The sequence below is a fragment of the Maniola jurtina genome, chromosome 6, assembly GCF_905333055.1.
Source record: "Maniola jurtina chromosome 6, ilManJurt1.1, whole genome shotgun sequence".
In the NCBI taxonomy this organism is placed as follows: domain Eukaryota; kingdom Metazoa; phylum Arthropoda; class Insecta; order Lepidoptera; family Nymphalidae; genus Maniola; species Maniola jurtina.
The window spans coordinates 2,662,783-2,690,563 of NC_060034.1; the positions used below are offsets into that span (position 1 = coordinate 2,662,783).

The 27,781-nt window shown below is 35.5% G+C and overlaps 1 long non-coding RNA gene across 1 annotated transcript; it reads right to left on the reverse strand.

The window, feature by feature from the left end:
• Positions 1 to 3,413: 3,413 nt before the first annotated feature.
• On the reverse strand, positions 3,414 to 20,916 carry LOC123866150. The gene is made up of 3 exons (XR_006796143.1): positions 20,906 to 20,916; positions 4,695 to 4,699; positions 3,414 to 3,506 (listed from the first exon to the last, which is right to left on the reverse strand). It is a non-coding gene; the product is annotated as an uncharacterized LOC123866150 (long non-coding RNA).
• Between the last annotated feature and the right edge of the window lie 6,865 nt (positions 20,917 to 27,781).

Here is a 27,781-nt window from a genome sequence, read left to right on the forward strand (position 1 = left end):
TTTTATCCTGGAAAATCAAAAAGTACGGGTTTTTTTGAAAACTTAAATCCATGCGAATGAAGACGTAGGGATTGGAGGTATAAATACTTATTGTACTTGGGCAACCCACTTAGCTTTTTGGTAGTGTAACGGTAATCGTAACGTAATTTTAACCGCCTAACGTGCAAGTAGAAGATTATCTAAAGATTAAGCCGCTTGTCTTTGTTAAAAAGCCACTGACAAGCGGAATTCTGACCTAAACCATAAGGACTGAGAATTAGGCAACATAAAACGTAACACACATTATACTTTCTCACTCAAGGGTTAGAGGCAAGAAATCCAGACATTGAATTGTAAGAGAACTCACTTAACTTATTGCCTTAGTGGATAGTTTAAAATTAAATTAACTAAGTAGGCGTTTAAATTAGATAAGTTGGCCATAAACGTTGTAGATAGGGAAAAGAGGAGTAAGTTACAGTTATCGGGGAACTAATGAGAAAAACAAATGTAGGAATGAAACGCTTCAGGCGAATTGTGTTCTGAGATAGTCAAAGTACTAGTCTTAAGGATTAAGGCTTGGGGTGACAAAATGTAGCTGATCAAAAAGCAATCGTATTTTTCGTTAATGATTGCCCCTCTGTGAATATTTAAGAGGAGTCTCTCCGTTACTCGCTTCATACAAATGTAGTTCCAATTTCATTTGAATATTAAGCAACCAAAGTCCATGAAATTTTGCAGACATATTCTAGAAACTAATATCTATGTCTGTGGTTTTCCAGATTTCTGTTAAAATATTCGGTTTCAAAGTTACGCGGTCTTAAAAATTTACATACAAATCTTTGAGCCCCTGTAATTTTAAAACTACGTATTTTTAGAAAAATCTAAAACACCACAGACACATATATTAGTTTCTAGAATATGTCTGCAAAATTTCATGGACTTTGGTTGCTTAATATTCAAATGAAATTGGAACTACGATTGTATGAAGCGAGTGACGGAGAGAGCCCTGTTAAAGAGATTTAAAGAAAGCGAATTCTTACAGTTGCTTCGTAAATGGAAAAGCCGACTGACTGATCTTTCAACGCACACCTCAAACTACTTATTGGATGGATTGGGCTGAAATTTAGCATGCAGATATAGCTATTATGACGTAGCTCTCCATGTTGTATCTAAGATATTTTGATGTACCTAATAAAGATTATGAATGAGACCAATTGAAGACTACTCCCTTAATTAGCAATTTTAGTAAATACAGCCATTACATCGCACCAGAACCCTGTTGATGGATTACGTCACATCAACACAAGATGGTTAGCCATTGTTAGTTAAAGACACGCCTTGTTTGTGTTGCGGCATCTTGTCAGTAAACCACTTGCATTTGAACCCTCAAACTGTTCACACGAATATGACTTCAAAGCACCTAATTTTAAGGATCCAAATCGCATGGGCGTATTATAGTGCTTGATGCAGTATTGCAGGCACTGTTCCCATGTCATGTTCGATTACCAAGATGGACGACACAGTCCAAAGATAAGCTCGTATGTAATGTACTAATCGTGTTAATTGATTTGGATAATATTCTATGTAGATAGTGGTAGGATATAATATGTATTATTGTTACGACGTCATAATATGATTTTATGGGACTTAGTTTCTTAATTATTCCCAAGATTTTCTTCAGACAAACCAAAGAACTAGAATATCTACCTCGTTACATTTTTAGCTACGGCAGGCCGCAGGATCCATGCATTGTTTTTAATTCAAAAGGAAAGTATGACTAAAATCTATAGGTACCTACTTCCATACTTACTAATACCTATTGTAAATGTAAAAATGTGTGTTTGTCTGCGTGTAACTTTTTCACAGTTCACAGGCGGAATCGATTTTAATACAATAATTTAATTTGTATCTATATATAGGTAGGTACGAGTAGTTTGTGCTGGAGACTACATACATACACTTATATTCCGAAATCAAAGTAATATTTACCACAGAATTTTCATACAACTTAAATCCACACTGACAAAGTCACGGACATAATAACCTAGCAAAGTAACTGCTGAAGTTTTTATAGAGGACTTTCAGCTATTACAATTTTAGGATAAAAACAATAAAAAATAAATATATCATAGGTCCTATAGGACGTGCGATGTTTATACATGACATAAGGACTCGACAGGGGACGATAAAAAACGTGACTTGGTACCGTAACTTATTCATGAAATAAAGCCATAAAAATTGGCATAGTTTCACTTTTATTACTCTGTATAACATTTTTATATCCTGTATCGGGATAGAGTTTTATGGCGATCGCGAGTGACTCATTTGGGAGGATGGATATCGAATGTTTTTTGATAGGAAAAGTGTGCCAATCAAGGTGTTTGTTTTCCTTGATATCCTTCGAAATACTTGCTAAAGCTTAATCAATCGCAACAACTTTTATTTTTCTTCTTCTCTCCTTACTGGGTAGATAGTCAAAGTCATAGTTATAGCCATTTAATATTCATAATATACAATTCAAACTCATATTTTTACTAATAACATTTCACAATAATTTTTTTTACAAATATACTTAAAATAAAATAAACACTACTAATCAGTTTTGTTTTGGATCTTTCCAAGTAGAAATTCTTTTTAACTAAGTATAGACCCTTGGATATATGACCCTTGTCTGTCCATTCATTGCTTGCAGTCAATGGTTTGTATCTAAAAAAAGTGAATTCTCAGGTTTATTAGCACTTTTACGCAAACAGTCTCAACCGAGCCGCTGAAACTAAAACAAGATTATCAAAAATTTCATCAATCCAAAGGAAACTATTCGATATTTTAGGTAAGTTACAGCAGGTAAACAACATTATTCCAAACGGTAACTCAGTCACAAACTTACGTGCGAAACCAATTTGGCTCACGTTGTGTACATGTGTAAAACGATTTAGCTTGATCGGATTTCGATGGAAATGGGTTAAGCTTGAGGGTGTATCAATTTCGAGAGTTATTTTACTTGAGGAACAACTTGCAAGATTGTTGAGATAGATTTGTGAGTAATTCGATACCTGCAAATTAGTTTCTTTGACATACGGTTCTAAAAAGTAGACCTTAGATAAAATTGGCTGACAAAAATTCCCAAAAATTGGTTCGGTACCAAAAATCAACGGAATGATGCTCATTTTAAGTTTAAAATTCCTTGAAAACTAGGATTCCTTCTTGAAGTGACAATATTACAAGTGTAAATTAAAAATTTATAACACCCCCGACATGTGAAGGTTACAGTAACTAGAAAAGAGCTGATAACTTTCAAACGGCTGAACCGATTTTCTTGGATTATGGCTAAGAACACTCTCGATTAAGCCACCTTTCAAACAAAAAAACACCCCTCTTTTTGGGTCGAAATGGCAATCAGAGTATGAGATGGGGGGACACTCCGTACACCCGCAAGTTAGCCGCGCTATCCCACACCGAGTTTGCGCGGGGGATGTGCGGGTGGGCAGGGCGTCCCCACCCCGATTGCCATCTCAACCTGTCGCATACTGTATGTAGGTACTATTTCATGTGAGAAGAGTGAAAGGAAGATTATCAGACATGTGAATGGCAGAGGAGACGATCGTCTATTCCGTTCCGTTAGATTGTATCTAAGTTGGATTGATCGGATAAACTGAAAAAAAATCAAGTCTATTCGACTATTCGATCTATACATCGATGGATCTAACTGATCGGAAACGTAATATTATTTGTTCCGTTCTGTTGAATTTTTAGTGCTATGATCTAAGTTCATTATAGATTGTTATTATTTTTATGATATAATATATTTAAACAGTAACTGAAAATCCACGTTTAAACCGGAAATTGTGATTCTAAAGGAAAAATTTAAATTAAACGTGATAAATGAAATATTAATAATCGTGATATTTTCTTAAGAATCCACGTCTTTTCAGCATACATCATTAAAAAATATGGCAAATAATTATTTTAAGAACGATTTCGCTAAATCTTATAAATGGAGTTAGAACTAAGGTAAATTCATTTCTATTTATAAAAATTATTATACTAGCTGACGCCCGCGACTTCGTTCAGGTGTTTGTAAGATTTTTTAAATCCAGCAGAAACTATTTCATTTTCCAGGATAAAACGTAATGTACGTAAAATGCAATTTCAACCAAATCCGTTCAGTAGTTTTTGCGTGAAATACATACACACACACATCAAACTTTCGCCTTTATAATATTAGTGTGATGTGATTTATTCTAGACTAGCTAATACCCGCGACTTCATCCACGTGGATTTAGTTTTTTTTAAATCCCGTGGGAACTCTTAGATTTTCCAGGATAAAAGTGGCTTATGTGCTAGTCCAGGATATTGTCTATCTCCGTTTCAAATTTCAGCCAAATCCATTCAGTAGTTTTTGCGTGAAAGAGTAACAAACATACATACACACATACACACACACTTTCGCCTTTATAGTATAAGTGTGATAGAAATGTGAAAGTGAGCATGAAAATACGTATGAAACTCTCCATTGAAAACTTTCTACTTAGGTACAAATAGTTTTTTATCACTCGCTAAAAAACCGCAGAGCGCCGCGCAGATTGAATCTAGGCCGTTCCTACACACCGTTTAAACTCACGCGTTATGCTTTATACTATTATAGAAGACTTATTCTGGAAAATGTGAAATAGAGGGTTAATCCATACCGTAACGCGAATATCCGAACACCTCACCTATACTCTATCCACGAAGAGAAGTTAGTATAGTGCTGTTACGCAATCCCATACAAATAACAGAGACAAAAACGTCAGTGGGCTTTAAGCATTTGTAACCCTCGACCCAAAAAGAGTGGTGTTATAAGTTTGACGTGTGTATCTGACTGTGGCATCGTAGCTCCTAAACTAATGAACCGATTTTAATTTAGTTTGTTTTTGTTTGAAAGGTGGCTTGAGGTGGTGTTCTTAGCTATAATCCAAGCAAATCGATTCAACCGTTTGAAAGTTATCAGCTCTTTTCTAGTTATTACTGTGACCTTGTCGGGGGTGTTATAAATTTTTAATTTACACTTGTGAAACTTGATTACTCTGATTTAGTTAGCAGATCTCACTAAATGGACAACGAAATAAAATGAGCTACAACGTAGCATGGTACCTACAGCGATTCCTATGCAGGATGACGCACCGCCAACGCAACGCATCGTACGGCTGCACTCTAATAAATACCTACAGTATCATATTATTATGTATTAACGTTTTGAATGTGTTACAGAATAGGCCTTCAATTCCTGCTAGGGCGCGTTTCAAACGAACCCGCAGCGGGCAAACAACCTCAATTCAAACACTAATTTGTTTCAGAACTAACGTACTACGAAAACAATTTGGATCACGTTAGTGTACCTGTGTGAAACAGTTTACTCTGATTTAGTTTGAGTGAAAGTTTCAAAATGTATTCCAAAATGTGATGTGATTTAAAGTGGAGATCATGTCGGTCGTGCATCGTTGAGAAGTGCTTTTAAGGGCGGAGACTTACCACGCGAAGTAACTAGAGAAAACCATGTCGAATCTGAAGACTTAGTATTAACTAGCCGATGCCCGCAACTTCGCCCGCGTGGATTTAGCTTTATTGAAATCCCGTGGGAACTCTTTGATTTTTCGGGATAAAAAGTAGCCTATGTGCTAATCCAGGATATTATTTATCTTCATTCCAAATTTCAGCCAAATCCGTCCAGTAGTTTTTGCGTGAAGGAGTAACAAACATACACACAAACACACACACACACACACACACATACAAACTTTCGCCTTTATAATATTAGTGTGATTGATAGAATTCGAACGTCCTTACCTATCGACAGCACACCACGCCACGCACACCCGTGCTATCCCGCACCAGGTTAGCGCGGGGGCTACGCTGGTGAGCTGTGTGCCCTATCCTGATTGCCATCTGCCTGTCGCGTACTATACGTACTGTATCTTTAGGGAAGTTCTGCGGAAAATTTCATGCTTCTAGACCCACGGTACAAACGGTGTATTGTCAGTCAGTGTTTTATAAAGTAGATTTATTTTCTGCTAGGACTGATGCAAGACATCATCGAAAACTTGAATCAATAGGGGTCAACAGCTTCTTATTGCTGCAAGTTTCTTGTATAACTCAATAATAAGTTAAAAAACTTTTCCAAGCGTTTTTTTCATATTCATTTACTTTGACAAGATTGAATTATATTTATTATATAAAAACATTTTTCTATAAATAAAAACAGAATATTATATAGCCGCCTGTATGAAGCAATTAAATAGTAAGTAGATAAGTACTTAAGTGAAAATGCCTCTACCGGTATCCGACGAAATATAATTTAAGATTGATTAACGAGAATTTAAATGAACATTTCTACGAATTTATTATTCCAATATCACCATTCACCACGTTTTATATTCCTCCTCAGGGTACGGAACCCGAGAGGTGAAAGTAATAAAAAATTCCCAGTAATTTATTTTCGCCTTTGAACTCTGGAGGCGATGAACATTCAAACCAAATAAAAAATTATTTTTCTCCCGCGACTCGTAAGCAAACGAGGTTTCGGTAATAAACATAATTTGGCAAAGAAATTCCTTTGTTTTGTTTTCGACTTTGATACAAAATCATAACTTCACTTCATGACGGGATTTTTCACTCGAAACGCAAATAAAAATTTCATTTTGCCACATAAATTTTTATTGTGAGAGTATTTTATCATTTTTAATTTTACAAAGTACTGAGTCAAATAAAATGAAATCATTTTCAAGTTTTTTTCATGAACATATCCGATTTATATTTAATTTTTTTATGAAATGTGTAGGTAGGTAAATATTTTCAGTTAAAATAAAAAGCTTAAAGTTTTGTATTTAGGTACTAATAAAGTTAGTATTATTTAGTGAAATTCCATACAAGTAGTTTATAAATGCGAAAATGTATCTCTCTGGTCTGTCTGGTATTTTTATTTTTCAGAATCTATCCACTTAACTGAGTTTGAGGTTTGGTTCCAGAAGCAGACATTGTAATTTGTACGGTAGGTATAAATTATACCTAATGCATATAGGCTACTATTTTGTTCCAGAAGTTCAAAATTTTCCAGGACTAGTCTACGTGGACGAAATCGCGGGCATCATCTAGTCACTAGTACATATTATGAATACGAAAATGTGTTTGTGTGTCGGTTGGTTTGTCCTTGAATCACGCTGCAACGGAGCAAAACGGACCGGGCGACGTGGTTTTTACATAGTTACAGTTAAAGATCTGGAGAGTGACATACGTTCCTTTTTATTCTAGAAAATTCATAATATACGCTTAAATCACTATGTATTAAGTATATATATACGTAGTGATTTAAGCGTAGGTATATTATGAATTTTCTAAGGGAATTTCTAAGTAATTTTAAATACATATAATTTTTTTTTGACATAATATTTTAAATTAGCCTAGTTGGTCGACGTCGCTCCGGGTATGAAACCTAATTGCAGGTTCGAATCCTGCCGGTTTCGAAATCTTTTATATGTTTAAAAAAATTATTTAGTCACCATTTTATACCGTAGAAAGTGGAGTATTTTTATGTATCCCACACAGACTCGGAGCTACCCTTTAACGAACTGCTAACCTAACCATATCACGTGAGACTAATTAAGATTGTTTAATTTGCCTAACTTTACGTACAAGGCTTTTGTTTCATCCCTCGAATGCGTCGACTAGTTCATTATGTTAATTGATCCTCGGGAGGTTTATACACTCCTGTGTTTCATTTTCTTTGTCCCGAAGTTACGAGTGGATCTGGTTGTGTAAGAGCCCGTAGAAAACTTTTGATAGGTACTGGATACAGCCAGACCAGGCTCAATTGGTCACGTGACCCGAGGAATATACTTTTGGCGACGCGGACCATTATTGGCTCTTGCTTAACTCTTTTTCTTATGATAGAGATAGAGAGCGAGAGAGAGATAGAAAAAGAGAGATAGGTTTATTTCACAGAAATTGAGGCGCTTATCAAATAAGTGATGAGAAGTGAAATACACTTTATAGCGTCGTAACACGAGTCGCTATTCATTTTATCACCTTTGCGAAATGATCTTTTTGCATCTGGAAGGTACTATATTATAGACTCATAGAAGAACCAACAAGAAACTTTCTGGTAGTTGAGTGAGCGAGTTATTTAGTTTACTTACATTTAAAAAATGCAATATATTGTATCAAATTAAATCTTAGTAAATGTGAAAACGAATTGTGACGAAATCATTTTGCCAGGAACTAATATTAGGTGACAGGCACATTTTGAAAGATACCCGAAAAATTACAACACCTGCGTAATGTGTATGTGGCATTTTTAAGCCTACCTGAAAACCTTCAACAATTTTAAAACCATCTTGAAGACAATGTGTTTATAGTGAATATATTATCATAATACTATGCAGGAAAACTATTACACCTACTTTTGGTTTTTTAAACACCTACCTAAAATGCCTACGGGCTCTTGGTTCATGGCATGATCGAGGTCATTCAAGTTGAAAATAAGTTTTTATTCAAAACTTCGTGCAGTGTTGAATTTTACGCTGGAACGTTAGAAATGTTATGCTTATTTGCAGACTTCTGACATAAAGCGTGAAAAAGTCACTCTTATTATACAACTGAATAAAAATCATAATATGTTTTGTACATTGTTCTATGTGAGATGAGTCATAAGACCAAATAACTAAAAAAATATGAGTTATATTTTATTAGGATTAGATAGTTTTATTTAGTTCTAATTAACTCACATTCTAAGCACATACACTACACTACGAAAGATATGAAGTGTTAATTAATTGTTTTCTAGTAAATATATATACTCGTATTATAGCGACTAGTCAGTTCAGACAAAGCAACATATTTGACTTCAGAAAGTCCTCTATCCTATTAATCCAAGACCGCCGTGATCGTTATCTTTGTTGTGAATTGGGTATTTTCCTACTTTTGAATTAAATAAATATTATTACTTTATTATAAACTAGGATAAAAATAATGACGTACGCTGAAAAAAATATTAAAATCCAACAAAGATTTACAAAGTTACAGGCATTTTAATTTTGGAGTGGGAGAGGGTCTTCTATCCCTTTCTCGCAAAGCGAAAATTTATATGAAACCGCACGAAGCTACTATGGCATTAGCACGGAGTGACGTCATAATACTATTATCGCTATCTCTGTCAAATCTGAAATACTTAAATGCTTATAACTTTGTTGTTATTTGATCGATTTGATTAGTTTTTTCAGTTTACGTCATTATTTTTATCCTAGTTTATAATAAAGTAATAAAAAAATTAGAGTAAAATACCCTATTACTGTGAGGTGAAAAAAAGTTAATTTTTATTTTATTCATTAAAGGTTCAACAATCAATTATTATCTATGAAGACAGTAGTTTTAGGAGAAAGATCGTTGACTATAACAAATTACCTATATTAAAAGCTGATCTATCAATTATTATTATTGTTGAATATTCTCAGTAAATTTTAAGTGCTTTAGCTTTTTTATAAATCCATATTTGTTTCCAAAATAAATAAACTAATGTTTGGCTAACTATCCTTTAGATGCATTTTTAATCACCACATGTCATAGATTCCACAATAAAAGAACGTGAGAACAGGAAAACGTTCATTTTTAGTAGCAATACATTATAATATTCGTGCAGAATGGCATGTACGAGATGTACGATGGATGTGCGACGTCGCGTGCTCGTTACAACGTGCGTATCAGCTAAGTGACTTTTCATGTTAAAACCGCTCGACGCCTAAACGCCGGAGATGTAATCAATTTCTTTCGCGCAGATGTTTCCCGCCCTTATTGAATCCTCTTACAATATCATATTAGGGGATTTTATTATCACATAACAGTATTGTTATAACGTATTTTTTCGAGCTTCTTAAAGGTAGACTTCGAGTTACGCGACCGCGAGATGCGATCGATGGATTGCTCGATCGCTAGTATGTATTACATAGTCGCTTACCTCAAATGCTCTCCAGTCTCCATACCTACTATATTTCTAACGAAATAAACACTAAATGTTAAGTGAAGCTTACTACAATATATTAGTGAAAACCGTATCTAAATCGAATAAGCCGTTTCTGATATTAGCGTGCCCAAACACACAGACAAACAGACAAAAAAAAATTAATTACGATTTCGGATTAGGCATCGATATAATAACAACCCCTGCTACTTTTTTTTTTATATATTTCCATTGTATAGACACCACTATTCTACAATTTTATTATATGTATAGATGTGGAAAGTGTCTTCCAAGTATTACGCGAGGCGGTCGTGTAGCTCAAACGTACCTAGAGGTAAACTTTCATGGGTCTGAAAAGCGCGATGGACACGTCATAGTGGCTAACGCTACAGTAACATGTATGGCTGACTACTACTACAACAACTAATATGAAAATCTATGTATGGTTGGCCTCAGAATTCAAGTAGCAATTTCGCGAAATTCCTGTCATCTGTCTGTGTGTGTGTGAGTGAGTGAGTGTGTGTGTCTGTGTGTGTGTGTGTGTGTGTGTGCGTGTGTGTGTTTGTGACTTTTCTGTAAACACGCACACGACACCTAATGCATGTACATAACTGTGCCACACGAATATGATCATTAAGGTGCTACACGACTTACGGCCTTTGACTGTAAGCACTACTACTCATTCTGAGCAGAGACCAGTAATAGGCCAATTATGGGTACGGCACCATACTTTTTCATAGTATGTCCTTGTTAAGGAGGGAGAGTCCTTGTTTAGTAATGTCGCATTGCACGCGCTTCGGCCGCGAATTTAGTATGGGAAAACTGAAACTAACGGAGGTGTGAAATGCTGAACAATGTTATTAATCTATCAAATTAATTTAACTATTAACCAAATCGCTATTTTAATGACTTTCACACGCTGTTTATGTGGTATCATACTTCAACAATATTTACAGGCGCGATAACTCGGCCCGCACGCGTCGGCTTCGCAGAAACGATGAAACATTCATTTCACTCGCACGTCATGTAGTCATACGTCACTGATTTAATAATATTTTACACCTACACCCTGATGATGGGGCCACAAACTTATCACATGAGCGACAGTCTTAACAGGTCTCTCTCCGTCACTTACTCCATACAATCGTAGTTCCAATTTCATTTGAATATTAAGCAACCAAAGTCCATGAAATTTTGCAGACATAACTAATAGGTGTTTTAGATTTTTGTAGAAATATGTAGTTTTAAAATTATAGGGGCTCAAAGATTTGTATGTGAATTTTAAGACCGCATAACTTTGAAACCTAATATTTTAACAGAAATCTGGAAAACCACAGGCATAGATATTAGTTTCTAAAATATGTCTGCAAAATTTCATGGACTTTGGTTGCTTAATATTCAAATGAAATTGGAACTACGTTTGTATGGAGCGAGTGACGGAGAGACCCCTCTTAAATCTAGGCAGAAAGTGAATGCGATGCGGTACAATATCGGCATGCTACTGTAATGTCAAACAATCGAGCTCATTGAAGTGACAGAACGCACGTGTGGCGCAGTGCAATTCGAACGCGATCGGTTCGATATTTTACCAATTTTGCCGCAGATATTTTTTGATATTTACGAATCTTTACGATAATACAAACAATACGAATGAATTACAGAATCATTCCTTAACCATCAATCGTTTCCGAACGGAAAAAGGTCGCTGGGAATCCAGTGGAGTTCAATTGCAGAACAGGTTTTGATTGTGTCTGTCAAAATCCATTTTTAGTAAGGATCTACAATAATACTGAAATAATTTACACAAATTCTTTCGTCCTTTAGACATTCTAAAACCAGCAATTTCATTTATATCTACATAACTATGTCAATCAGTCCGTTTATCTAGATATCCCGCTACCGCCGTCGCTAATGCGATGAGTTTGTGGCCCGGCTGCAGTTATACCCCAAAACTGTATCCATGCTTTTCGAAAACGAGCACATTTCTCATTCCACATGTGTTTTAGCTAATGCTCTCTTTCGCATAAACCTTTAAATCATTTTAGCTCAACCTACATTCGGCGTTTTCTAATTATAATAATATGGTGGCGGCGGAAAAGCAATATTCTTTGAAATAATATTAAAACAAGAAGCTGACTGACTGACATAATATTATTCAACATACAGCTCAAACTGTTGGTTGGAGATTTTGCATGTTATCGTTGTCGTTATAACATAGACCATTACTAAAAAAAAAAAATTCGAAAATTCTACCCAACGAATCCGGCCCACGATAGCCCTTATACTCTAGGCTGACTGACTGATTTTATTTTTAAGAGGGCTCTCTCTGTCACTCGTTTCATACAATCGTAGTTCCAATTTCATTTGAATATTAAGCAACCAAAGTCTATGAAATTTTGCAGACATATTCTAGAATCTAATATCTGTGTCTGTGGTGTTTTAGATTTTTCTAAAAATATGTAGTTTTAAAATTACGCGGTCTTAAAAATTTTCATACAAATCCTTGAGCCCCTGTAATTTTAAAACTACATATTTTTAGAAAAATCTAAAACACCACAGACACAGATATTAGTTTTTAGAAAATGTCTGCAAAATTTCATGGACTTTGGTTGCTTAATATTCAAATGAAGTTGGAACTACGATTGTATGAAACGAGTGGAAACGAGTGACGGAGAGAGCCCTGTTAACCCCCGACCAAAAAAGGGGTGTTATAAGTTTGACGTGTGTATCTGTGTATCGGTGTATCTGTGTATCTGTCTGTGGCATCGTAGCTCCTAAACTAATGAACCGATTTTAATTTGGTTTTTTTGTTTGAAAGGTGGCTTGATCGAGAGTGTTCTTAGCTATAATCCAAGAAAATCGGTTTAGCCGTTTGAAAGTTATCAGCTTTTTTCTAGTTACTATAATCTTCACTTGTCGGGGGTGTTATAAATTTTTAATTTACACTTGTTTTGAATAAAGTCACGCCAGAAGATTCACTCTGTCGTCTCTTCATTTAGCTTCACCTACTTGACTTTCGTATTGCTACGGATGTAGCACCTTGTAGGCTCGCTTCATTCAAGACCTCCTTTGCTAGGTGGTGAATGTTTTTCGTGCTCACTAGAAAAATAAAGTGTCTGATTTTTGTTTGTTATTTTCCATCCATTCAAGTTTTCAGAATTCATTAGTTTATTTAAGCGTGGTTATTAAATAAACAAACTAATTGGCTAAAACTTTGATTAAAAATGGAGTTAAAGCACTTAGTTTAATAATGGACACATGCAACAATTATTTCCCTTACTTAAATTACTGTTAGTTTTTTCGTTGGCTTATTTCAAGATTCCGAGCTGATAGACTAAATACTGTAACCATACAACAGTACACAGACTTTTAGGGATTTAAAAGAGCTTACAAAACTTTTTTGACTATTAACAAAAAAATACGTCCGACTATATTGTATGAACCCGACTTTTCAGCTCAGCTTTGAATACAAAACAGCGATTCACAACTCTTTGAACCATTGGAAGTTACGAAGGGCAATTGAGATGCTATCTATCAGGCCTGTGAGAGCCGATACCAATGATAAGCAATCAGAGCACTCGCATACAAAACTATACATTCTTCCCCCTACAAATATGAACTCTACATCAAAAGAAACAAGAGTCAGTATTGTATGTAGCTTTTCTGTTGAAGGCTAGTTTGATTGCAATCGGACTTATAGCTTTTTTTATTATCCACGCAATCACAAGTGTTGTGGTTCGCAAACAGACGCGAGGCGTCTCGATTTTGATTACGTTTTGTATTTTTCACTCAGTTGGCTATTGCACTTTTGAGTGATTATTTGGAGTAAGTCTAGCTTCTAGGCAATACTTACAGAAAGTTACTTAGATCTTTTAAAAATCATAATTACTTACTAGTTTTTTTAATGTTTTAAGACTGCTATCTTTTATTTATCGAGGTATTTTAAAGTACCTACTAAATAGTCAGTGCCATAGATGAAAAGTTCTATTTTTACTAACTTTATTCATCATCATTTATTTACCAATCGCCAGCTTACTACTGAGTCTTTAGGCCATAGTCAACCAGCTGACCAAGTGCGACTCTACAGACCTTTGAAAACATTATGGAGAACTCTCCGGTATGCAGGTTTTCTCAGGATGTTTTCCTTCACCGTTAAAACATACATAACTTCTAAAAGTTTGAGGTGCATACCCGGGATCGAACGGGACTGCCGTAAGAAGGCCGAAGTCTTTACCACTATGCTATCACAGCTTTGTTCACCGATCTTACATTAACTTTTATATTTCTCATGTAAAAACGAAATAATAAAATCGCCCTTAATCACATTTTCATCGTGGAACTCCAAAGTTGATGAACATTCCAAACAAATAATGATTTAGGTGCTTTTCCTCCCTGATTTTCATATCTGAGCGGGAAATTGGCAATATGAATGAGAATTCACTGTTTCAAAGTTTAATGAAAAACGTATTATGTTGATTATTCCCGAATTTCTCATTAGTCAATTGAAATATTTTTGATTTTCACTGAAATCATGGCCGTCCTAAGGTCAAAGTCATGTCAAATGAATGCTCAAAACTCAAAATTTAAAAAACCCCCGACTTCTTTTCTTCGATTATAACTAAGAACACTCTCGATCAAGCCACCTTTCAAACAAAAAAAAAAACTAAATTAAAATCGGTTCATTCGTTTAGGAGCTACGATTCCACAGACAGATACACAGATACATAGATACACACGTCAAACTTATAACACCCCTCTTTTTGGGTCGGGGGTTAAGAACAAGATACAAGCTATTTCTGTACCCAATTTGATCCGAATCAGTTAAATGGATGAAAATAGACAGACAGACACATTTTCGCAATTGTAATAATAGTATGGTTTAACTGACCTAACCCGACTTCACTTGGTTGGAATTACTGAAAATCATTTCTGATTGCGAATCTAGAAAGCCTCCATATCAAAATTTTAGACCCAGTAAGTAGTTAACTAAGCCCTAGTAAGTTTTTCTTTATTATTTATAGATAAACAGACACACGTGAATTGCAACTTTGCATTATTTTGAAAAAGGGTAGGCCAAGATATATCACTATAGTAAGGGACTACCTATTCTTTTGTCCCTTTTAATTAATCGAATAAGGGTCGCCGCCCATTAGCTACTCGGTTTAATCTGGCTAAGGAAGGGATAAATTTTGAGTCACTAAAAGGGTCTAACGGTGTAAGTGCCTCCGCTGTTTGAATGTACTTTTCTTAATTTATTAACAGAAAGTAGATGATAGATTTATTTTATTTATCACTAGCCTGATAAGTGTTGCGATGTAATTTGAGCAGCACCTATTGTACGTTTATGGTAGTATGTTTAGAAATCGTCACGCAAGTTCCAACAACAATTGTGTAAAATTTATTTACAATCGGATGAACGATTCGCGACGCATAGGTAACGAACAGATGGGATAAATAGAAAGACGAACATCAAATTTTATAATATACAAGCGGATACCCAGCATCTACAATGCTAAAAAAAAAAGTTTTTTTTTTTTATTAGTCTAAAAACATCTTCGCGTTCGGGACACATTGGTTGGATGGTTTCGAAGTCTGTCGTGCTGTAACGGACACAAGTAGTTATAAACATTTTTTCTATTTTATTATTAAAAAACCGGCCAAGTGCGAGTCAGACTCGCACACTGAGATTTCCGTACTTGGGTAATTTTTCCAACATTTTGCATGATAAATCAAAAACTATTATACATAAAAATCTGTTTTAGGTTGTACAGGTAAAGCCCTTTCATATGATAACCCACTTGATATAGTTATCGTACTTTGAAAATTGAAACCCGTTTTAATTTTTTTTAATGATTTAACCAAAAATTCGCGGTTTTCAGATTTATTCCTGTACTTGTGCTATAAGACCTACCTACCTGCCAAATTTCATGATTCTAGGTCAACGGGAAGTGCCCTATAGGTATCTTGACAGACACGACGGACAGACGGACAGACGGACAGACAGACAGACAGACAGAAAAACAGACAGACAGACAACGAAGTGATCCTATAAGGGTTCCGTTTTTCCTTTTGAGGTACGGAACCCTAAAAAAGAAGATAAATCGCCCAATTTAAAATCTACGTCGAATCAGGGGGCACGGCAGTGCCCCCGCCAAGACGAGCCAAACGGCGGCCGGGGCGCTACGTACCTTTTTCTCGAAGTGTTTCGCCGTATTTTCGACCCGTCATAACTTCGGTCTGGATGACGCTAGAAAGCTGAAATTTTCAGTATAAGGTGTCCTCAGCAAATTTACTAAATATACTAAATATCAAATATCTAGCTTTTATGGTTACAGATTTATTGATACCTAAAATACGCCGATTTCGTCCCTCACTGATGATCATCAAAACCTCTACTCAAAACCTCTAAGGTACTTCCCGAAGTCCTAGAAGACTGAAATTTGGTATGTAGACTAGAAATTGACTACGAACTACAGGAAAATTAAGAAATTGGAAATGCCCCCCCTCTACGCCTCTTACGGGTGAAGCAAATCTGTAAAATCTGTCGCTAGAAAGCTGATATTTTCAGGATAAGATGTCCTGGGCAGATTTATTAAACGCATTGAGTATCAATTGTCTAGCTTTTATAGTTTCAGATTTATTGACAGTCAAAACTTCTAGTCTGTAATTCTAGGGTACTTCCCGAAGTCCTAGAAGACTGAAATTTGGTGTGTACACTAGAAATTGCATACAAACTACAGGAAAATTAAGAAATTTAAAAATTTCCCCCTCCACTCCCACGTATGGGGGAAGCAAATTATTTGTAAAGTCTATCGCTAGAATGCTGATATTTTCAGGATAATATGTCCTTGACAGACTTATCAAACGTGCCAAGTATCAATTGTCTACCTGTTATGGTTTCAGATTTATTGCCATTCAAAACCCCTCTAGTCAAAAGTTCTAAAATACTTCCCTAAGTCCTAGAAGACTGAAATTTGGTATGTAGGCTAGGGATTTCATTAAAACAACAGGAAAATAAACTTTTCCCAGTCTGTAAATTTAAAAAATGTGTTTCCTGAAGTCCTAAAAGACTGAAATTTGATATATTATCTGCTTTAAAATTGAGTTGCAAGATTCCACCCAAACAAACATAGTTACATACATTGCAAGAATAAAAGCTTTTAAAAAAAGAGGTAACGATAGAGAGCGGGCCATGAAAATGATGTAGGTACCTACAAAAAATAGATCCAAAAAAAAAATCTAGGGCACCTGCCAAAAAGAAATGAAATCCCACCAAAAACATTTCATGTAAAATGTTGCCAAGACTCACAAGTTCATAATGCTTTCACTGTTAAAAAGTGATGAGATCTCTAGTAGAGCCAAGCCCCTAGCTGAGCTTAGAATTGCGCTGCCCATGGGACCTATCCCAAGTCCAAAGTATATAGCTCTTAAATGCTCTTGAGTATATCACATTTATAACAATAAAGAACAAATATCTCTACTTACAAGCTCTGATTTTACAAACCCTAAATCTTGATTAAAAAAGTACGGCTTGGCCGTTTAATGTTCGTGAAAGCATTACATGGCATAACATATTATATTAAGGTCATAAGGAATAGTTTGTTCGACAATTACTAATTTTTATTATACTTCATGATTGTCGCACAAGCTATTCCGGGCTTAAATGTCATATCAGATAAAAGTACCACGAACATTAAACGGCCAAGCCGTCCTTTTTTAACCAAGATTTAGGGTTTGTAAAATCAGAGCTTGTAAGTAGAGTTATTTGTTCTTTATTGTTATAAATGTGATATACTCAAGAGCATTTAAGAGCTATATACTTTGGACTTGGGATAGGTCCCATGGGCAGCGCAATTCTAAGCTCAGCTAGGGGCTTGGCTCTACTAGAGATCTCATCACTTTTTAACAGTGAAAGCATTATGAACTTGTGAGTCTTGGCAACATTTTACATGAAATGTTTTTGGTGGGATCTTTATTATACGGATATTTTGACGGGTACTTTTTGACATCAATAAGCTCATGTTTTAGGTAATTTTTCATCAAGCGGTAGGTAGGTACAAAAACGGGTGCATCACAAAGACCCGCGCCTTCCACTATTTAAAGCCCCATGTTAGTATTCGTAGCTCTCGAATAAATTGCTGTTTACTTTCAATCCCATTTGCCTTTGTAGTAAAAATCCACACGCGCACGCGACTTGCTGTAATTAAAGCGTTTACACTAGACGCGATAAAGAATGAAAAGTATTACTATTTTGTCAGTCCGTCTATGTACAAATTTATATATAAACCAAGCAATAAGCATAGACAAGAAAATATTTTTAAATTGTGTAGGAAATGAATTTTGAAAAATCAGATTTAATTTTAACAATTGAATTGTATTTAGATCTTTTAAAAAATTGGTCATAATTTAAGCTCAAAAGTTTACTTTTAGTAGATGGTTGGAGCGCTGACTTTTTTTTACCAAGCATGTATCACGTTAATATAACCAATTCTTATATTAACACAATGTTTTTTAACCCCGGACCCAAAAAGAGGGGTGTTATAAGTTTGACGTGTGTATCTGTGTATATTTGTATCTGTCTGTGGCATCGTAGCTCTTAAACTAATGAACCGATTTAATTATTTTTTTTTAAAGGTGGCTTGATCGAGAGTATTCCCACTGCTCTTCCTTTCAGGCCCTGTCACATCAGTCGGAAACGTTAAATTCCGGAAACCAGCCCAGAAGTGCAGCGGTGAATAATGATGATATAAAATATTTTATGGTCTAATTACACTACTCGGTGCTGATGCTCAGTACATTGCTAGTCGAATATAGTGTGCAGTGATATTATATTAATAATATACTGCCCGGTGTATCACCCTCTAAGGAATTTCTGTTTGGACGGACTTTCAGGTTATTACAATATCGTTCAAAATAATGGGCACGCATGTTTTAGTGTAAGTAAATTTGGCGTTGATTTTCACATTTTGTGATTCAAATCAATTAGTAATTATGAATAGACTTAGATTTTTCTGAATAATGAAGAAATAATATATTGCTGAAATGTGTTGTCCAATTAATAGATATTGAAAACTGTAATAATCACATAAAATAATGATTAGATAGGATTGAAAGGGAGCTTATTGACTTATTATTAAACTAAACACTAATATAAAGCTATTAGGTACAATTTATACACATAATATTAAATTAAATATTAATACACATAATATAAAAAGAAAAGTCCTGACTCACTGACTGACTATTCAACGCCCAGCCTAAGCCCTTCGACACAAAAAGCTTAAATTTCGCACAAAGATTCCATTTATAATATAGACACGGCGGTCTGATTTTCCGAAATACCCCCAGGATAGGGAATAAAGAAGACTCATATTTTTGCTGAGCAAAGCCGCGAGCTGTCACTAGCTAACTAACATATTATTACAGTTGGTCTGACGCTGAACTGATTTAATTAACCTACAAATTAAAATATACGTTTTGCGTTACTAACTTGAATCCCCGTGTACACTTTATATGACCTGGAGTGTACATTTACAGTGTAACCTAAAATGAATGTCGCCTCAGGGACCATAAATCCTGTTATATTAAAACTCGTCTGACACTGGCTAAAGATATGAGGTCTAAATAATGAAGACATAGGTGATCTTCACTTTACAGGATTTTTGTCCCTTAGATAGGATCATGAGTATTCTATACAATAAAAATTATAAAAAAATTGTTCCCTGTCAATACTTACCTGTTTAGTTCAGATGATAGATTTCTTATCCATACTTCCATTATAAATGCGAAAATGTGGCTCTCTGTCTGTATGCTAACTTTTCAGGACCTAAAGTTTAATTGATTTTGATAAACTAAAACAAACTAATCAAGTGTAAATTAAAAATTTATAACACCCCCGACGATCCAAAGTATTTGAGTTTTCCAAAACATCATTTTCAAATAAATAATTATGTATTTAGGCAACGTCCATCTTGACAGCTTGACATTTGTCTATTGACATTATATTAAGAACCTAACGGTTATCTAACCTTCTTTTCTACAAGAAAACTAGAAAAGAGCTGATAACTCTTAAACGGCTGAACCAATTTTTTTAGATTATAGCTAAGAACACTCTCGATCAAGCAACCTTTCAAACAAAAAAAACTAAATTAAAATCGGTTCATTCGTTTAGGCGCTACGATGCCACAGACAGATACACAGATACACAGATACACAGATACACACGTCAAACTTATAACACCCCTCTTTTTGGGTCGGGGTTAAAAATGATTTAAAATTAAAGTCTGAAAAACAAAGAATTAATTTCCCTACCAAATTGTGTTTATTGCTCAAATCCCGTTTACCGATGCGAGTGGTGGGGGAAAAATGAATTTTTATTCAGTCTGAGTTCGAGTTCAAAGGAGCGAATAAATTACTGAAAGATTTTATTACCCATCCTCATTTTGGTATGATGGTTTGAAATGTAGAAGATATTAATATTCGCAAGAACCTTTGCGACTCTTATGATGATATTAAAAGTGAAAATTTCCAAGTATTGCCTCTAAAAAATTTTCTTTTGAAAATGTTATATTTTATTATCGTTTTAATATTAAACTTTATTACAGTAATCTATTTTAAGTTTCTTAAACGTACGTTTTCTAGTAGAGCTACCTAATAATATCAGTGTAGTTAAGTGTTTTTAACCCCCGACCCAAAAAGAGGGGTGTTATAAGTTTGACGTGTGTATCTGTTTATTTGTGTATCTGTCTGTGGCATCATAGCTCCTAAACTAATGAACCGATTTATATTTAGTTTTTTTTTTGTTTGAAAGGTGGCATGATCGAGAGTGTTCTTAGCTATAAGCCAAGAAAATCGGTTCAGCCGTTGAAGGTTATCAGCTCTTTTCTAGTCATAACTGTAACCGTCACTTGGCAGGGGTGTTATAAGTTTTCAATTTACACTTGTTTTTTACTGCGATCGACGTACCTACCCACATAATCAATAATGGCGCTGATTTCACCTTTCATCGAAGTCAGTGTCTGAAGAATTCACAGAGGCTAGCATCGAAGTTGAATTATTATCATTTTGCAACTATCGCAATTTCATTTCATTTTCATTTCATTTCATATCAGTATGGCCCGCTCTCTCTTTTTCATATTTTCTATTAAACCGCAATGTTATAGTAGTTTTCTAAAGTGGAGATTAAAATTAAAAATATCTGGCTGAGTTTGTTGTGGCTCTTCTCAGACTAGGGCGCGCTTGGAACCCTCGCAGCTTTAGTCTCAAGTTAACGTAATTAACTATCACCACTACATCGTTGTTGACAATCAGAAAGTGTACCCAATTTGAATAAATGACTTTGACTTTGACTTTGTACTTCCTAACTATAATTAGCCTAAATAAAGTTTGCGTTTCGAAAACATTTACGGTACGATTTCTCTTGATTAAAATAAATAAAATAGAGGGTCCGATACAATCAAATAAGCTATAACAGAAACGCTTTAAAATTCATCCGGGATACCCGGTTATGTGATTATTCTATTAACGGGCTGGCGTTTATCGGAGCACAGATATCCAGCAAGTATAAACGGACGAACATAAATTGATACAGGAATAGCACGTCCGGGAGGCGTCAGCTGTAAAATTCGTACGTTTATTACGTTCGACACGGATATTACGAGAGCCGGGTTAGCACCGGGTATACTTGAGTTTGAGGAATTTTGATCGACCCTAAAAATAAATATACCTTCGTCCATAAATGATATACGTATATAATATAATATTATAATATAAGGTTCTTTACATAAAATGTAAATGAAAAATTTATAACACCCCCAGTGAGGGTTACAGTAACTAGAAAAGAGCTGATAACTTTCAAACGGCTGAACCGATTTTCTTGGATTATAGCTAAGAACACTCTCGATCAAGTCACCTTTCAAACAAAAAAAAAATCGGTTCATTAGTTTAGTAGCTACGATGCCACAAACAGATATACAGATACACATATACACACGTCAAACTTATAACACCCCTCTTTTTGGGTCGGGGGTTGATAAAATAAAATATTCGCTATATAGTGAATCTAGTCATACACGTAGCGAACATTCTCGAAGCAAAAGTTTTGATTACAGAACGAACAGTTATGAGAACTAAACCGATGTTTTGTCGTCTAATATACGCGGGCCTTTGCTGCAGAATGTTTATTGAAATGTCTAACTTTACTCGTAGTTCTGATGACGGAGCATGGTTCAACCAAGTTATAGTTTGCTACGATAAAAACACTTTTAATATACAACGGGCTAGAGTGGCAATAGGAGAGGCACATAAACCAGAAGACCCAATGGATATTGGTTCCCAAGGTGCTGGGTATGGTGACCTTGGACCAACAAGCGCAGTGTTAGCAGATCCCTCTAGGAGCCACTGGATTCAAGAAAACAAGTCCCTTGAACGTCCCTCGGACGTAGAGTATTTTTAACCCTCGACCCAAAAAGAGGGGTGTTATAAGTTTGACGTGTGTATCTGTCTATAGCATCGTAGCTCTTAAATTAATGGACCGACTTTAATTTAGTTTTTTTTTTGTTTGAAAGGTGGCTTGAGAGTGTTCTTAGCTATAATCCAAGAAAATCGGTTCAGCCGTTTGAAAGTTATCAGCTATTTTCTAGTTACTGTAACCTTCACTTGTCGGGAGTGTTATAAATTTTTAATTTACACTTGTCTGTACATTTGTCAAAGCGCATCAAACGCAAGTCGAATGCTTGAAACGTGCTCTCCTGTCCACTGAAGCGGAGTGATGATATGTGATTTGTGGACCAATCATATTATTGGAAGACGATGTTATTAAATTAAAAAACCAATGTGACCTTATAGTGGCGCGTTCGAAGCTTCAGACCGTCTATGCTAAACGAGTTTTGTTCGTTGTATCCTGTGTTCCTTGGCTGCTCGGCTCACCAAGCGCAGACACTGTTTTAGATATTAAGTAATTTGTGTTTGCTGTGTCAAACGAACTATATTTACATACTATTTGCAAATTTTTAATACAGAAAAGACTTCTTAATGTAAGCACTTACGAACTTAAAACCGGGTATTTAAATTTTAATCCTCTTGATGCCGTCTGGTAAAATTTTATTAGCGGCAGACTGCTCCGCGAGGCTATAAAGATGACAAATGACGGGGGCGCCGGTCGAAGCGATAATCTGGATATTTCTACTTTAAACCGGTTTGAACCGGTACTAAAAACTATTATTTAAACTAAAGCGAAGTAATATCTGGATATGGCGTTATATTTCCGAGTACAATTGTTATTTTATGTTCTGCACGATATTAGACTGGATTGTACGAATAATGGGTGAATTCAAGTAGTGCATAGTTTCAAATTGTCTTTCGCTACTAAGTTTTCAAATTCATCTAGGTATTTTCAAAAGAAATCAAATTCAATTGACTTTGGATTCTGTTAATTGCATCTATATCACAATTTATTACCGCTATACTCACCTCTTTTGATTTTTTTTTATTTATATTTATCATGCATGCCATGTTAAATTTGTTATGACGTCATTTTATTATGTTTTTTCTTAATTAATTTCGGAAGGAAAACAACCTGGATGTTTTATGTTAAATTCGTTCAATCACTAGCCATTTTAAAAATAATCTATAAGAGCTGTAAGGTTGTTGTAAGGCTGTTCAGTAGAGTTATAGAAACCTATTACCGCTACGAAGAAATATATTTTAGGTTAAAAAAATCTTCATGATAGTTCCCAAACATAAAAATCAGTTTCGAAAAAAAGTTTTTGTTTTGGGCTATTTATTAAGCTGTTGGCTAGGTTTTCGTTGTTGGAACAATTTTTTTTTTTTCAAAAATGGACTGAAATCAAGAAAAGCATTAAAACGATCTTATCTTGGAACATAATGAGTTTGATTAATTGCCCGGCGTTATCGAGCAACTCTCGGAAGCTTAATTATTCATAACGCAACCAGATGCTATCGCGTTGCGATCGAAAGTTATAATGACATAATTGTTATTTACTACGGAATATTTTACTCCTGATGGCCACAACACTTTACTGTTATTTATTATAAGCTATATCTTTGCCTCAGTATCCTAGGTGGCCAAGTTTTTTATACGAACTAGTAACAAATGTATTATAATACTAGCTGATGCCCGCAGCTTCGCCCGCGTGGATTGGTCAGATCCCCTCCAGCATCAGGATTGAGGAGTTGGACTCCAAATTTTTTATGAAACAATGTCGCAAAGTTCCTCTATCGATTAAAAAAGAAATGACGCAAATCGGTTCAGAAATCTCGGAGATTTCGGTGTACATAGGTAGAAAAACACAACTCCCTTTTTGAAAGTCGGTTAAAAAAGTAGCCTATTTTACGCCCTGGTCAATCCTCTACTTGCCTGTGAAAGTCCCGTCAAAATCGGTTCAGCCGTTCCAAAGATTAGCCTTTTCAAACAGACAGACAGACAGACAGACAGACAGACAGACAGACAGACAGACAGACAGACAAAAATTTTAAAAACGTGTGATTCAGTTATGGTATCGTTCAAATAACCATATGAGCTTAATATGAGGTAGTTATTTCGAAATTACAGACAGACACTCCAATTTTATTTATTAGTATAGATTATTAGATTATAATAGAATAGTTTTAGTGCTATCTGGTTCCGTGCTGCTAACCTTTAACGTACTCCTTTGTCGTACTCCTCTGTCTACCATTTTGGCCCTTCAAACTGCCAGACGGATTTTGAAAAATTGAATTTTTCGGACATTCATTTTAGATCTAGCACAAAACAAAAATAAACGCACACACGAAGGGTTCGGTCCAAGTATGCCTCACATTTTTATGTAGAATATTGCAATTTAGATAATAACGGATTGCGCCATCTATGTGTGATTTAGTAAATTGAATTTTTCGTTAACACTTTTTAATTTTTTTTCTGTGATATAACCACAACTTCACAGTTTTCGGATATTTTTCTTTATTTGTGCTATAAGACCCAATTGTTTGCCAAATTTTATGATTCTAGGTCGATGGGAAGGACCTACCCTATAGGTTTTCTTGAGAGATAGGACAGACAGAGAAACAACAATGTGATCACATTAGGGTTCCTTTTTTCCTTTTGAGGTATGGACCCTTAAAACCTGGGCAAGACCGTGTCAGAACATGCATAAAGTATGACGTAAGAAGTGGTCAGGGAAAAGTTACTAGTCTGCTAATCCGCCCTTGGCCAGCGTGGTACACTACGGCGTGAATCCTTCCCATTCTGAGAGGAGACCCATTCTCAGTAGTGGACCGGCGACGGGTTGGGATGAGGATGTGTTAATGGAGATGATGACTACTAGTCATGTCAGTGACTTTTTATCAAACGTCAAAACACTTCCTTGATAAGGGAGCTTGCATGAAATCAGATGTGACGATGTCTTCAAACGCTTATGAAAGTGTTTGACGTAATTTGACGTACTTTTTAAGTTAAACAAACTTAAAACTAACAGCCGATATTTTACGTATTTTGAAAGACCCTCTATTTAAAATGGTTCCTAAGAAATAATTTATTTTTGACATAGTCATTCATCCCAATTCTATGGCTCTAACACTTCGTGAGAAAACAACATCAAGGTATATAACGTGTCTCGAATAGCGCGCATCGCTATAAATACTACCGTGTGTAATGAATATTCAAGCGGTACGGTAATGTTGTGATGTAGCATAAATTTCGTTGCAAAACCTAACTGAAAATATGTAGTTTGCGGTATGCGAGATGTTTTGTCTTGAAATAACGCGAACGGGTTAATTTTATGCGAAAAGCCAAGGAAAAGCGATTACATTTTGCGCTGCAAAGCGATTTGCAAACAAGAACAATTCAATTACGAGTATTTTATCACACTTTTAGGGTTCCGTGCCTCAAAAGGAAAAACGGAACCCTTATAGGATCACTTTGTTGTCTGTCTGTCTGTCCGTCGTGTCTCTCAAGAAACCTATAGGGTACTTCCCGTTGTGAGGTAGGTAGATCTTATGGCACAAATACAGGAATAAATTTAGATATTTTCACGGGGTCTCACGTGTGGGTAGATAGGAAACGTTATACTGCGCGTATTTTAATTAAATTTTATTATTTATTAATTAGTAAAAGTGTTAAATGTTATAGTTTATTGTTTAATAAGTTTCTACACTACCTGGCAAATATAATTCACTGCACTTCAACAAGCTTCGACATCAAAATGGATCTACACAATCAGCTGAGTAAAAATATGGAAGAAATTGTGTCACAGTTTAAGTCTCGAATGGATAACTTCGATGAGGCCCTCAAACAATCACAATCCTCTTCAAATAAAGCTTGTGATCTTAGCTCGCTGGCTGCCGACTATTACGCCTTCAAGGAGGTTATGTGGAAGACACTTTCGATGCTGCAACAACAACTGCAACTGCTCACGGAGGGCTATGACAAGCATGAAATGCACACGCGGAGAACGGTTTTATTGTTCCATGGCCTACCGGAGGAGGACAATGAAAAAGTGGAAGGTAAAATCTGTGATTTGGTCTGTGATCGGTTAAAGCTGCCTATCCTTGAAGAGGCAAGTGTCGAAGCCTGTCACCGTCTTGGCTTAAAAAGGGATACACCACGACCTATCTTAGTCCGTTTTTCTAATTTAAAAGTGAAGAATGCAGTATGGAAAGCTAAGACAGCTCTAAAAGGCACCGGAGTCACAATATCAGAGTTCCTCACTAAACCTCGACAAGAGACGTTTGTTGCTGCCAGGAAACACTTCGGCATCAAGAGCTGCTGGTCATCAGACGGTGTTATAGTCATCGTACTTCCGGATAAAAGCCGTACGAAGGTTGTTTCGCTTTCTGAACTTTATACATTAATCGCCAAATACCCACAGACCGCCGCGGCCGTCTCTCAAGATACGAAGTCGTCGAGATCACGCCGAGTAAACAAACATACGGCCAAGTGAATGCGTCATTAATGAGTGGTGGCTAGCGCGTGTTGTAGTATCTCTTTTATTTGATGGCATTATACGCTTCGCTTAGTTAAATTATCAAATACACCTACAAACGAAACTCTTGAAGTCGTGTAATATTTGTATTAAGTACTTAAATTAATTATTGTTTTTACGATAGACTTACTTTAATACTCCTCTATAACCTATTGTTTATAAACCTATTGTTTTTAACTGAAGTTTGTTTTAGTATGTAAGTACTTATGTATTTCCTTTTGTATTTTCTAACTTAATTACTCCTTACTTTTAGTAGGTACCTTAATGTTAACTCGTGACTCTTGCCAGTTAGTGTAGGATAAAAGATTGTGTGATTTATCTTATCTTGCAATTTTTTTCGCTTATAGGACGTTTTTATATAAAAAAAAGTTTACTTATATATAATACTCTTATTAATTATTTTATTAGTATTTATTATTTGTATTTACTTATTATTTTGTTATATATTATTTTATTAGTTTAAACCAATGACAGAATGTGATGATATACTTAATAATGACTTTTTTTCGTGTTCCTCATCCGACGAAGAGGAGTTTCACAGTGCCGCTAGTAGCTTATCTCTGTGTAGTTGTAATTCCTCATGTAATCTTGACACTAAACTTAAATCGGTGCTGGTCAGTAGTGCTCATTGCCTTAATTTTGTACATATAAACGCACAGAGTATTCCGGCTCATTTTTCAGATCTTCAAGCATCTTTTAGCGACGTGCAGGTCGATGGAATATTCGTTTCGGAATCCTGGCTGAAACCATCCCTTCCTTCTATCCTTTATGCCCTACCGGGATACACGTTGATTCGCAATGATCGTACGTGTAAACGTGGTGGAGGGGTCTGTCT